The sequence below is a fragment of the Tetrao urogallus genome (assembly GCF_951394365.1).
Source record: "Tetrao urogallus genome assembly, chromosome: 1".
Lineage (NCBI taxonomy): Eukaryota > Metazoa > Chordata > Aves > Galliformes > Phasianidae > Tetrao > Tetrao urogallus.
Window position 1 is genome coordinate 149,938,577 of NC_136813.1, and position 13,877 is coordinate 149,952,453.

A 13,877-nucleotide genomic window follows, 5' to 3' on the forward strand; every position below is an offset into this window, starting at 1 on the left:
GAGAAAAAAAAAAAAAGAAGTGGAGAAAAAGACCTTTTCCCCAAGATTTACCTCATTTACTCAGTGCCAGGTTAAGGTAAACTGTATGCTTCCTCTCAACCATATTATGCTTCTGCATGATTGATATCTCCTAGCCTATTTATGGGAGTGCAGAGTGGCTTGTAGGGAGGGCCTTATTTTAGAAGCACATTGAGTATGCTGGGAGAATGCCATTTTTCTCCTTAGGTAGTCTCTATCTTTATTCTTTTCTGACAAGAAATTTAGGCTTTGATGCCAAGAAGCACAATGAAAAAGAATTGTTTTCTCTTGCCCATTATCTTCCTCTTTATTGAACCTGGGAATCGGTTTATTTCTGTGAGATGTTCACTCAAGAATGGAATGCTACTTTTTAATTTATTTTGTCATATGCAATTTCTTGTTTTATGATGGAACCGATGGGATTTTTTGGTATTTTTTTTTTAAGACTAGTTTTATAAAAAGGCAAATAGGCAATTATAGCATGGTATTTACATTCTAAAAAAGCTTGCTATGGCTGCCATTCTTGCAGTGTTTCTAGCTTTGTCTTTATTATGGATCCATTTTGCTTACTGTCATCTACAATATTTTTCATTAGTAATGATAAAGTTAGAAAAACATACAAAAAAAAAAGTACGAAAATCTGTAGACTGAGCTGAAAATGCTGACTTATTAAGTCAATAAGGGATTCCCCCTAATGTCTCCTAGGATCTTTAAATATTATCAAAAGCAGATATTTCTGCATTTCAAGATCCTTCATGTGTTCTGTACCCTGCAGGCCGTATGTCTACAAAAAGATGAGGGACAATTATCTTTACACAATTCTTCTTTAAGCAAACTCTTTCTCATTTTCACATCTGCTCTACAGGGTGATGCCACTCTGCAGAAGTTCAGAATGTAGACTTATGAGGGAAATACTTATGCTTTGTTCTTGAAAATTAAACATGCTCTATTGTGGAACAGTGCAGTGTCTAGTTTTACTAATTCAGATGGTCTCTGAAGAACTAGAGAGGCTAGGAGATCTTTTCTTAGAAATTTTTTTTTGAAATTTCTGGCAGGTGCTGCAATCTGGCACATTTTGAAAGTAAAATATTTAAATGGAAGTACATTTAAATCCTTCTCTTGAGTTTTACGTTGTTTATTTGCAGGCTAATGTTGTTTCTCAAGGTGGCCCATGGACAAGTAATTCTTTTCCCTGCTATACTTGCAGTATTCATAGGGAAGCCATGCCATGAAAAGAAAACTTGAACATTGCAGTATTCAAACATTCCATGGGATCTACAGTAATATTGCTCAAAATGTGGACCAAAGAGTTTAGATGAAAAAAAACAGGAGGTCATATAATAAAATAGGGTCTTTGTTTAGGGTCCAGGAGAGGAGATGATGATGTGCTATAGGTTTAGCTGCCAAGAGACTGGAGAAGGCATTCTCTTAGAACCAATGTCTTCGAAGCCGGGTGACAGCAGCATGATTATGATTATGCAGATTCTGGATGAAAAATAGCTGGCAAAACTTGAAGTGATGCTGGTCAGTGAACTGAAATTAAAAAAAAAATAAAAAAAAATTGGTTGAATATCTTCTCAGGCTCCCACTGAAGGCATATACCCATTATCTGTTGATGCGTGACAAAGCCTTGTGAATATGGAGTTTATCTGCTAGTGAAATTTGGATAAGTAGATAATACTGTTTTCCAAATACTGGGATCATGAACGGACAGAAATCTAGTAAAGATCGATTTAAGGAATCATTGTATCCATCCAGGAATATAATTGCTTCTAAGGGAAGCACTAAAGTTGAGAGTAACCATGTTAAGCAGAAGGCTGATGCCATGTTTCCAGTGCCTTGGCCCAGTGTGAACACAACAGGTATTCACTGAAGTGTTTCAGCTACTCCAACCAGCTGTCAATTCCAGTTCATAACTCATGTCCTAGCTTACAGAGTGAGTAATGAATTGAGTTTCAGCTACATAAAGATCAAATTTCTCTGACAGCTGAGGAGAAACAAATCCCAAATATAAAAACTTATCTGTTTGGGAAAGGAAAATGGTGGAGAAAGAAGCATCTGTTATGGAAGAACATGGCCCCAGAGACCACACAGGTCCAAATGCTGAGCACATTTAGCATGGAATGTAAATCATTTACATCCAATGTGACAATTATAATCTCAGATTTATTCCTGAATTTATATTTCCCAAAAACTCTTAACCCAAGCAGAGTTTTAATATCAAAGATGGTAAAGTGGAACTGACCCTGAAACTTCCTGGGGATTTTACTGTTGAATTTGATTTGTATATGGAAAGTCCTCATATGTTTACATTGACTTATCATCTTGTTTAAAAAAAGCAGGACTTAATAAGGTGAACTTCCACCTGAGTGTAGGGGTTAAATTTGTGGGTAGAATGGAGAAATATAAGTAGCAGAATAATAAGCAGGATACGTGCATTGATTTCAAGGGCTAGTTCACATTTTTTGAAACTAGGAGAGGAGGGCTGCTGGTGGATTTTATCTCATACAAGGATTTTGTCTCTTATGACTACTTAAACAAGATATAAATTAAAATTTTAACTATAAAAACAATGTGGCTCAGCACTAGCATGTGCCTTAGAGAGATATTTCTATATAGCACACTGGGTGTACTGTGTAAACAAAGCATGGCATGTGGGATCCATACTATATTCTAACTGTGGGAACTCCAAAGACTAAACTATATTCAATTCTGAAATGCATCTGAGAGTAAGTTTAATTGAGTAGGTAGCTCAGAAGAAGCCCTGCTACTTTTTCTAGGCTAACACAAAGGCTAACAAGAATGATGTTGACAGAAAAAGTTTCTGAAGCCCATGGGTATAAACTTCCCTTGCTACTTGTTAACTTGCACATTTTATTTGTTTATGTATTGAAAATAATACTATTTATTTGATCTGTTCTCTAGGAAATATTGTGTCTGCATGCTTGCTCCAGTTTTCATTGGACTTAGATACCTTTCCTTCCTACCTTCTGTCTTAACTGTCCTTATAACTTTTCAAGAGATCATACCATCGAAGCCAAGTCCCAGAGAGACCCTTGCAAGAGAGGCAGCAGAACTGGTTTAAAATCTAGAGCCTACAGGAATAATAACAGCTTTAAATGTCTATGTCCCCTTGTTTATGATGCTGGGTTTCTCGTAGCAGTATATCAAAACAGTCAGGATGCAGGTCCTCATGATGTAGAGATGCCAACTGCTCCTACTGCTGAGCTGCGAACACAGCAAAATCTGTGACAACTCACTCCACACTGTTGTAACTCTCAAGTTAGAAAAAGTCTTTTGCTCATTGCTATACCTGATTTGGTATGTCCGGAAATGTCCTGGGGCCTGATGAAGACACTGGTGTCACTGAGCCATAGGATGTGAGCGTAGCATTGCAGATTAATGCTGGCCTGGGGTGTTCTGCACCACACTGTCTTCCTCGGTCTTGAGAGCCATGGTTGTTCAGCCTTTGCTTTCCCTGGGTGGTAACTGTAAAAAGCGTATTTGTGAGCTCTGTGCTCATCAAATTCTTTCCTGAGTTCAGAATTCTATTGAGTTCAGAAAAATCTAGCATGATCTGTTCATTCTTCACTCTAGATTTGCTGATATTATTTACATTAATACATCTTTCCAAATTCTGTGTTGCTGGTACTCCACAAACATGTCATTGAGTTAATTATCTCTTTAATCTCTTATATTAGAATCCAGAAATAACTGAAGGAGAAATGAAATTGATCTATAAGAACTTGTTGAGGACAAAGCAAGGAGTATAGAAAATCGGAAACATTATGCATAATTAAGAAGACTGCTAATGATCACTTTAATCAATGAAATTAGATATGGAAAGGCTGCAAGGTCACATATTTCAACCAAGGCCTCTGACAGCTTATTTCCTTATCACAGTTTTCAATTTCATGCCTGATTTTGACTTATCCTGCACTTCCAGCTAACAAGAAAAATCTATTTTAATTTCACAGATCTGATTCTACTCTTTCCAGAAAGCTCAAGGCAAAATGAAGAAGGCATTTGCAAGAATAGAGGGTTAAAGCATATGGGATTTTCACTTAAAAACGCTCTAGTGTAGTTAAAACTATACCCTAGTCTGTTATGGCTTTGCATTTATTTTCTGCTCTGGACCTTAGAAGCAGCTCGCACCTTCAGAAAACTGTAGCAATTCTAGAGGAAGGACTGGGAGCAACTAACATTGCCAATGAGAGGGTTGTGCTGCACCACAACTTTGGCAATATCCACCATGCAGCAGCAAGCTTCCCAGAAGCCACCATGAGACTTCAGAATGACAAATAACATCACTGTGGTTTAGGTGCAGGTCTTGGAAAAACCTGATGTGGAGCACCTTTCCTGTGTGGCATTTTACAGGGCACCAATATGTCCTTCTGAACCTACATCTCCATATTTTGCAACAAACCAGAAGGGACAGGGGAAGCATTGGGAGGGCAAGCAAAGGAAGATTCTCATCTTGTTCTACTTCTGCTGCTAAACGAGCTTAAGAGTGATGGGTTTTGGACACTTAAGGCCACCCACTTTATGTTTCTGCATCTACCTTAATTCGCTGTACCAAATCTATACTGCCTTATTACAGCAGTATAGGTCCTTATTCACCCTTAGTGCAGTTACTGGGGTTTTCATCAAGAAAGTCTGGATGTGGCGGGAGAGAACTTTGTGAAGAGGTAGAGAGGGTGTTGCCTATTCATGCATCAGAAAAGATATACGTGGGGTATGATATATGTAACTTGAAAGATGTGACAAACACCTGAGTCATCATCTCTGTTTCCATCTTGCTCTTCAACAGTAAGGCTGATGAAGTGTAGGGTAGGCATAGAAAAACTAAACAGTGGGAAAAATAGATAACCACTTCATGCTGTGGATATAAATAGATCAAATACAACTCTATTTACATGCTCAAAACACTGCATTTACCTGGAAAGATGCTTTAAACTCTGAAAGATAAAAAGGTTTCTCAGCAGAGATCAGATTTTGTGCCTTCAGAAACCTGATTTATGCCAACCCTAGGTGAGGCTGTGGATCAGAAAGCTGAAGTACGTGAAAAGGAGTAGAGAAGGAGGGAAGATTTCAGGGGTAAAGAGGAGAATAAGCATTTTATTCAGGAAAAAAAAAAAAATAGTTTTACACATAAACACAGGAAAAAAAAATACTGAATACTAGTGTTGTTTGTGTGCTTTTCCTGTTAAAAATGAGTAATCTGCCTAGAGCCATAGGTCCAAATCTAGACAGGATTGCCTTTGCCCTGCATCCTCAATTTTCATCTCCATGGGAATAGATTAGTGCTTAGCAGCACACGCTACAGCAGGAAATGGTCTCAGTGTGTGTCGTTCCTCTGATCCAGAGCAATTCCTTGCTCAGTCCATTTCTATGATCAACTCAGGGGTTCTTTTTACCTGTTCAGCAAAGCCTTCTGCATTATTTCAAACACACGACACAGCTCCAAATTGTATTGTTTTTGTAATCTAATTTGTGCTCTTTGCATCTCTCAGTAGGAGTGTATATATCTAAACAGGCTTTTTCAGCTTTCCGTGCTTTGACTGTCCATATGCTCTTTTGCTTCTATCCTGGATGAATTCTGTAAGTAAAACCATAAGAACCAGCAAATTAGATGCTCAAATTGAGGCAGTGTATTTCTATTTTTTGCAGAATACTGATCAGACCTGCTTCATCTGACACAGCTACTAAGGTCATCTTTCACTCGAATTAACATAAAATTAAGATGAGTAAATCAGTGGTGCATATGTTGTTTAGAGGAGTTACCACCTAAGTCTATCCGCTAGCCAGACATATGGATAAGCTAGGCACAGATTAAACAGGTCTGCACTGACATTAAAATGCTATTCTTGTGATAAATATTGCGGTACAAACAAGTATATGACAAATATAACCCTGACTACATTCATTTTCAGGGTAATATTGATGAAATCCTGGGGCTGTTCTGTATGCTTCATGCATTAGTTCAAGATTTGTCAGCAGATGCCAATAAAAAGCCCCAAAGTAAACAAGTTAGATTTCTTTTAATTGTCTCCCTTGGTAGATGTGGAAGAATTTTATCATTCTTCATATTTGAATTGGTAATTACTTGAATAACAACTAATGATTTGTAGCCTTCAATGTGTCCTGGGTGGAAATCTGAAGAAAGTGAATTGTTGAAAAAGTCATAGATTCCAGCCTCAGATGCCAGTACTTCTTTATATTATGTTGATGTCAGCACCAAATATTGCAATAGGTCTTTTTTTCCTTCTGAACTGTAGGTTGCTTTAGCAGCCTGATAGTTAGGTGCCCTAAGAGCTCTGAAATTAAGAAACAGCTGGCAAAGTCACGAGGTGCCTTTTCAAATACATCTTTAGGGCCGTATTGTTTACTGGGCACAATGTGCACCTGTACAGAATATTAACCCTCTGCTCTCCTGTGGCTCAGAGCAACCTGCTGCCAAGGATGCATGCCAGCCCAGGGGAACTGTTCCATGCTCTATGTGCTTCATTCTTTGAAACTTCATGGTCACAGGGGCTTTCACAGGTAAGGCTCCTCCAACTATCATTTGCAAGTTGTGGCTTTGGTATTTCTGTGTGAGGAAAATCAATTTAGATCTTCTGACATCTCCTTGTGTCACCTGGTCTGGTACTGGACATGTTTATTCTGTGTCCCCAAAGTGCAGTTTGCACTTTTAATTCAGTCCTAAGGCTCTGTTGCAGAGTTAAGGCAACAATTTAAAAAAAAAAAAAAAAAAAAAAAAAGGAAGTAATTATACTTATTTCATTACCTTATAGTGGTGGGAAACATAGGTTCAGTAGTTGTATTTTTTGAGCTCTGAATCATGCTTTTCACTTTCTGTAGCTAAGAAGTACTTGGCTGTTATTCATTCAGGCTTCCTCTTTAGATACCTGTGCCCAATTCCTAGTTGAGACAGCAAGAGACAAGAAATCACATCTCATTTTTGGTGCCTTGTTGAGCATCAGAAACTCTTGTCACAGTGACAAGTAATGACGCCTCTGGCAGTCTCTGCCCAGACCTTCAGTAAGAGGGCTGAAACTGACCCTGACTGAGAAGAGGAAAGCTTTTACAGCTTGCTCGTGCTTTGCCTGGCTTTTACTAATGCCATAGGCTGCACAGGTGCACAAACTCTCAACTGCAAATATACAGATCTGTTATTCCTTGTAGCCCTGTGTTATTTCAAAGTGACATTGAGCTACTGACCTGTGTTTTTAAAGTGATGTGTGGTCAATGACCGCACTTTATTCTATAGCTCTTGCACAACCCTGAAATTGCAGCACCAACAGAGAAATATATCAGCAAAAATTTTGATCACGTTCATAGGCTAACTCCAACTTAACTCCATATCAATCGAAGTGTTTGTTTGCAGTGATGTAAATTTGCATTTGTTTTAAAGAATTTGCATTTGTGGTGAAAAACTATCAAATCTTGGTTTCTAAAGCATTTTCTAAAGCACATCTGCTTTATTTTGTTCTGCTTTATACATACATATATTTATGAGCAACACTGGGAGAAAATACTTTCCCTCAGTAAGCTAGGAAAAGGGTCTGTCGAGACTACGTAGCCAGCATTTCACTTCTTTGCCCTGAGACTGAAGTATCACAGCAACTGAAGTTGTCAATTACTTTTAAAGCAAGCTGTTTGTAGGCTATTATTCCCAAGGCTTTACTTGCTTGCTTCCTCTGCAAGTAAGATGATGGAGACAGCTCCCCTATTAAACAATCTGTCACCATCCTTCCTGCTAAGTCCTTACCCCAAACATCCTATCTTCAGCTTCTGCCTCAGTCCACTTATTTCTCAAACTGAGGCAATCTGCTGCAGACTGGTGGGCTTGTGAACAACTCTCTCATCTATCACTTGGAGACATGAAAACTACATAGTGAACTCAGCATCCAAAAGTTAGAATCAGACATTTTGCTTTCAGTTGTTTCTTAGATTTGTTGCTTCATGTTTTGAAGAGCTCCACAATCTGACCATCACTTTGAAATAGAAAATGCCTTCTCATCTTTCTTTTTAGACTAACTAAGGACTTCTGAGGACTGAAAAACATTGTGTTTCATAAAAGTCACAGGACTTGCTGGAAATATTTTGGTGACATATATTGCCTTTGTGAGGAAAGAGAAGAAAGCTGGAAAACACAGAATTCTCTTTTAGTCCTAATTTCCATGAAAAGATGAAATCCTGTGATGTTCCTTTTCAGCATACTTTAGCACTTTCACGTGCACTGGCACATAGCCTAGGAGAAGGAAGGCATGATGCTATTTTGTGGGATGTATCAGGAGAGTGATTCCCAATGATGGCAAAGATGCAATAATCCCATCACACAAGGGCCAGGTAAAGCAACATCTGGAGTTTGCTGTTGGTCAGTGAAAATGAAATTACAGGGGAACAATTGTAGACTACAGGAATTGCCAAATGTAAGAAGAGTTTGTCCTGGAAATAAAAATGAGCAAGCCAAGTTATTTATTCATGAAACAAAGAATGGGTATGGAAAATATTGTTCTGTAAGAACATGTCAGCATAAGAGGCAGAGAAACTGTTTAAGCTGAAGGATAGTGCTTGTGCTGGGAAAAAAAAAAGACCTGGTGGCACATGAACTTGATTGAAATGAGAAGGTGCTTTGGAGTCTTCTCAGGCATAAAGCTCTGGGATAGGTTTACATAGGAGGAATAGTTGCAAAAATCATAGCTGTTTAAAGGAGTTTGGTATTTTCATAGCCTTGTTTAAGCAGTGCAGTTGCCTGTAATAACTGGTGATGAGTCTTGTTAACCCTAGGAGGTCTCTTCTGCAGTTGAGTACAAGAATGGCATTTGTGTAAGACATTAATGGTAACTTAAAATAGTTTCTGTGGAAGACGTATATGATGCAAAGATGTATATGGTAATTAATGCCATACACAATGCAATGCAGCCACTCTGTAGAGACAAATAGTCTTTTCTAAGTGAAATCATATAGTATTAGTATATTCTTTGGGTTCAACCCATTTAAATAAGCTGCCAAATTGCTCTATTTGTGGACGAAGCACTAATGCATTTGTCTCTGTTAGAAAAACTGTGCTTTGAGTCATCAGCCTGCCTGAAATGTTTTTCCTTTTTTTTTTTCTTGTATTTTTGTTACCATAGTAACATTCAATATGCATTTCTTTATTTTTCAGTTGTTCAGTTTCAGAGGAATTTTAGAAAACTCCCAGGAATGAAAACAAAACTCAACCCAGGGAAAGCACAGCTGAAGCGTTATAGGGGAAACTCCAGACAACAGATGTCAGCATGTGAGATGGCAGAGTGCATGTTTGGTTATCAACAAGAAGTGATGAGGCTCTGTAACTGCTGCTTGGTTTCTGTTCCACTAAATCTTTACCATTTTAACAAAAGGCAGTAAGCTGTGTTGAGTTATACATTTATTATTACCCTGACAAAGGCTGGGAACTAGAAATGAATATTTGCTGCCAGAGCAGGAATGGTCCAAAGGCCTGTGAGGTCAGCAGATCATTTTCCTCTGCTGAGGCGAGTTGGATCAGTCTGCTTATCTCTGATCACTCAGTATGGTTTCAAGTGAGGGAAAGTAGCTGCAGAACCCAATCCTTCTATGTGAGACTATGGATAGACAGTCAGCAGTGTTTAATATATCATGTGCAACAAATAACTAGGTGCTCTTCTTACCAAAATGTGTAACTGAAAGTTGGCAGTAGACATTAGAGAAAGGATTATCATCAAAGAAGAGGGAGTTAATGCAGGAATAAAGTTAAGCAAATAAGCTGCATAATCAAATCAGGACTATAAATTGTTAAGGAAAATGTGATCTGGCTTACTATATTCTTGTAGTAAATTCTGCCTTTGATTTATAACCTTACCTGCTACAATGGTACAATGCTGAGTTATGTCACTATATCTGTTAGGGAGAATTACTTCATATAATAGGATTCTCTATCTACTACAACTAGAAACCTGATTAAAAAACATCTGTGAGGGGAAAATAAAATCTTGTGTACCTTATTCTTCAAATCTGCAGTATTTGGTAATGCTTGTAACTATACCATAAACAATACTACTTTTATTTATTTCATTCATTTTTTACATTAAGAAAAAAGCCTGCTGATGTTGTTTGTGAGCTAAATTCCCCCTTCTATCACTCAGCCTTGTAAAGGTTTTTTTTTGTTTTTTGTTATTTTTACTTTATTCATATTTTCAGTGCTCAAAATCACTTTTTTCTAATCAAAATGATTTCTACTTCTCTTAAAAACAAATCTTCTGTTAACCAACTCGGCCTGGAGAAAAATGGCTTTAATCTCAGAGGCTGCATTAAACTTAGGAAGTAGCCCAGTCGATAAAGGTGAAAGTGATGGAAACAGATGATTAGAGCAAACAACGGGCTGCCTACTGTACAACAGAGCTATAAAATAAACTGAAACAAAAGCCTGTCAGAATACATCAAGCAAAAACTTTGTGAATAGAATCCTCTTCAGAAAGTTGAATAGTCACTTATGTCCTGCAGATCTCTCCCCCTTTTTCTGCCCCGTTCTCCCAGCTTCTCTTTCCCTACTCTTTTCCTCTTGATTCCTGCCATGCAATAAGCAAAACTACCTGTGGAAAGATTGGTGGGCCCTGACTGACTAACATGTCAGGTTTTTCAATGCCCACAAATACCTTGTGCTGGCATGTATGTGATGCAAAATGAATATTCCTCTCAAATTGGTGAGAAACGTACCCCTCCACAATCTATGTAGCTGCCTTCTATCTCCATATGCATATAAAAACAATTCCAATATACAATTTCTAGCTGACTTTTTTGGTGTAAAGAACAGAGGAGAAATTGGGAGACGGTTTTGAAAATTGGAGAGGTGAATAGCAGCCACAGTGATTGAGGACTTGGTTTAGATCTTAGAGCTTAATAATAGTTAGGGTTAATGACTTGAGGTGATTAACAGGTTCCAACCAGTCATTAATCTGCAGGAGGTATCTTTATCCTTCTTCATTATTGCTAAGAAATGACACCCTAACATTTTGCTTGAACTTTGTTCTTTTCTTGTTGACAAATGAATCTGAAAACAAATGTGGTGGAATGAGGACCTGTGGTGTGACCGCACTTGTCTGGGGCTCACATTGTGGGCTTCACTGCAACTGGGGGAGTAGGCTGGGGCCTGACAACTCTGGCAGAAATTGTGTTCCTAATTCTGTTCCTAGGTCTGTTTTTCTGTTCCTTTTCTCCCTGGGTGTATTGTACACTACAACAAATTCTCAGAGCTATTGGAAATTAGGCCACTCACTAAACTGTATGTGGATGTGAATTTCATCTTCATGTTTTAAAGTCAAGGATGCTATTTCTTATAGTGATGTTCCCTTTGTCCAGCTCCTTTCCCTGGGCTGGCAAAAGTGGAGGGAATTTGCAGTAGCTGATAGTAGGTTTTTGATCACGGTCCCTGTGCTGGCCTCAGCCACGTGCAGACCTTGACAATCGACTTCAGCAGAGATGACAAGAGCAGCACAGGAATTATCACCACAGCAGACCCAAAGCACACAAATGCACACAGTTATTAAGCTAAATCTGGAGAAGTCATCAATCATTTTGAAAGGAGGCTGTTTGGTTCCTTCCTCACAGTCCAATTGGGCCTGACACTGGCCACTGATACCACCTTTTTTTTTCTGTACAGGCCCATCAGAGTCTCACTCTAATACTTTGTCAAAAAACCAAATGTAATATTACAAAAAAAAAAAAAAAAAAAAAAAAAAAAAGACTCCAGTAATATTAGTGTATATGAAAGGAATGATAGAGGGGAAAAGCAGGGAAAAAAAGGTTTAAAGGTTTAAAGGCATAGGTCTTTTAAATGCTAATTTAAACTCATTCTACTGTTGCAGGGCCCTTTGTCCCCTCCACAGAGGCAAGTGCACAGTGACTGACACATGCAATTACACTGCACGATAAAATACATTAGAAAAGCCTAGCAGTATCTTTTATTTGAAATACTAAATCTGCCCTTCCTTTCCCTTTTATGTCCCAACCGCTTAAAAAAAAAAAGAAAAAAGAAGGAAGAAAGAAAAGAAGAAAAAGCGAAGAACTACTATTCATGACAAAAAGAGGAGGAATTCTAAGGCAACCTTGCTGCAGAAAAAGCATTGGAGGTAACAATGGATGTTGTTGATAAGGAAAAATAGCCGGTGAGAGATTACCCTGGCTCCAGAATTAAGCTAGACTTGGTGCAACATATCTAGCATTGCTGTCATACAGAAGCCTAGCACGCTATCAGAATGGATATATATATACAGATATATATATATACAGGACAGGGGCTGTGCTGTACACAGCACTGCTGATGGCCACTCCAGTGCCCTGTTTTTAAATGACTGAATTTCACTCCCACAGAGCAGATTAACCAATCTGTGTGTCAGAATCTTGTGAATCAAGAGGTTTTTAAAATTATGCTGTAAAACCAACGCTGCCTGTGACACACACTGAATTATTCCCAGTACAGTGAGTCAAACAGAGTAGAGTGGTGTACTTTATCAGGTGCACAATTCAGCGAGACTGAGAATATGCGTGAGCTTTTACAGCCTGCTTCAAAACTGTAAGCCTCAGAGCCTGCTTAAATGACTGCTTTAGACCTGATCTGCCTGCTGCTGTGATTAAAGATTACAGTGTAAATAACAGTCTAGTCCTAATGCCGAAGATGTCAGAGAGGGTGGTGGATAAAGGCCTGCTTGCACTAGCACACGTCCAGGCATATGGGACTGGGGTTCCCAGCTTCAAGCTGACCCTAGTGGCTCAAAGGCCCCATCAACCCTTGCTCTAAGGACCTGTTGTGCCCAGGATGTACTTCCCCATGGCTTCTACAGCCAAGTTCTCAGCAGCACTTCTGTACTGACTGTTCCTCGTGGTCATGTAAGGGCTACCACCTGCCGACATTTGGGTCATCGATCTGATAAGGTATCCTGATGCTCTTCAGAGTGGTGAACACAGTGGTGGTTATGTCTGTGGTTCTCAATCCAGGATGGAGGAAGTTATAGTGAGATCTGAGCATAAAAGTACTTTTTGATCTCATCCACTGTCTCTATCAGCTGCCCTTTTTTCCATTATCTGCATGAGCATACCCTTTTATCAGCTTAAAGACCTTATAATACAGAATTCTATACGTGGATTAAGGGCAATGCGCAGCTCTAAGTAATTCATCCCAATGAATTTCTCTTTGGAGTGAAGTCATAGGGAAGAGCTGCTTGGCTTTTCTGTGTCACTTACAGAAAAATCAGATAAATAGATGCAATTTGTCAAAAACCCAGTCACAATAATACATTTGTGCCTCAGTACAGTATTTCCCTCGGAGTTTAAATAAGTTTACTTGCACTCAATACAAGAAATCAGAATATGTTTATTTTCAACTACACAACTAAATCCATGTCAGACTATTTTTTATGAGAGGTCAAATGATTTAATAATAGCTTTCTCAAAATATTTTCTTATTTTCTGAATGTTGGAAAATACATAGAATGCATCATTTTATTCTTGCTTTAGCTATGCAAATTACTTCACTGATAAATTAAAATTGATATTTCAAAGCTGTAGTGTATTATAGCCTGATGGCACAAAGCCCTTATCATTCAAGGCAGTATTTAACTCTGAATAATATATTATGCTAGCTCTCTGAAATTGTTATGATGAGATTTTAATGCACCATAAAACACATCTTGTGATCTTCAGCTTGTTAATATGTCAGTCTAACTTACTAATCTAACATGTCCTGAAAAGCAGTAATTTGACAAAATCTGTCTTCGTATACAGTATTTCTTTTACTACATTTCATATATGGATTTGTGTGCAAGTATGGAATTTCAATATCTGAATAAAAGAATTAT